Here is a 1226-nt window from a genome sequence, read left to right as displayed (position 1 = left end):
TCTACCGAGGCCTTGGCCCTGGAGGTGGGCCCACCACCCCATCCCATCTCCAAGGAGGGAGAGAGAGATCTACGGAAGGACTCTGAAATTTTCCCAGGTTTCTCTCAGCAGAGCGGGAGGTTTTATTATTTAGCATTATTATCCTTTTCCCGTGTGTTTGTTAAATAAATAGTTTTTATCTCTTTCACTTTCCTTCAAGGAAAATTTTTTTTTCCCGAACCTGGTGGGGAGGGATGGTTGTGACCTGCCTTCTCTCAGAGCATATGTTTCTAGATTTGGCCAAACCAGCACAGAATTTTAACAAAGGCAGGTGCCGGATTCTGCATCTGGGATGGGGCAACCCTGGATGTACAAACAGACTGGGAATCGAGAGCACAGAAAGGGACCTGGGGGTCCTGGTCGATGGCAAGCTGAATGTGAGTCAGCAGTGCCCTGTCAGCCAGGAAGGTGTCAGCCCTGTCCTGGGGTGCATCAGGCACAGCATCGCCAGCTGGGCAAGGGAGGGGATTGTCCCGCTCTGCTCTGCACTGGGGCGGCCTCACCTTGGGTACTGTGTGAAGTTTTGGTCACCGCAATAAAAGAAAGATACAAACCTCTTTAGAGAGTGTCCAAAGGAGGGCCATGAGGATGGCGAAAGGCCTTGAGGAGAAACCTTATTAGGAGTACAGGAGGAGACTGAGGCAAGACCTCATTACTGTCCTCAACATCCTCACAAGGGGCAAGTACAGATCTCTTCAGTCTTGTGACCAGTGACAGAACTTGAGGAAACAGCATGAAGCTGAGTCAGGAGAGGTTTATGTTAGATACCAAGAAAAGATCTTTCACCCAGAGGGTCACTGGGCACTGGAACAGGCTCCTCAGGGAAGTGGTCACAGTACCAAGCCTTCATGAGTTCAAGAGGCACTTGGACAATGCTCTTAGGCACATGGTGTGACTCTTGGGTTGTCCTGCACAGGGCCAGGAGTTGGATTCAGTGATCCTGATGGGTCCCCTCTAACTCATTATATTCCATGATTCTGTGATCTCAGTAAAAATTTCAAGAAGCAGCATCTCAATGAAGTTGTAAATTAACAACTGAGGTCTTAAAGAATCAAGTGTATTACAGGATTTCCCTGCAGAAAGTTAGTGTTGTTCACCCTGCTTTCTGTGATTTGTCACCAAAAAAAAAAAAAAAAAAAAAAAAAAAAAAAAAAAAAATGTTTTTTGCATTATATTTTTACAAATAC

The sequence above is a fragment of the Corvus brachyrhynchos genome, unplaced genomic scaffold (genome assembly GCF_000691975.1).
Source record: "Corvus brachyrhynchos isolate BGI_N302 unplaced genomic scaffold, ASM69197v1 scaffold302, whole genome shotgun sequence".
In the NCBI taxonomy this organism is placed as follows: Eukaryota; Metazoa; Chordata; class Aves; order Passeriformes; family Corvidae; genus Corvus; species Corvus brachyrhynchos.
This window is presented reverse-complemented; position numbering follows the sequence as displayed.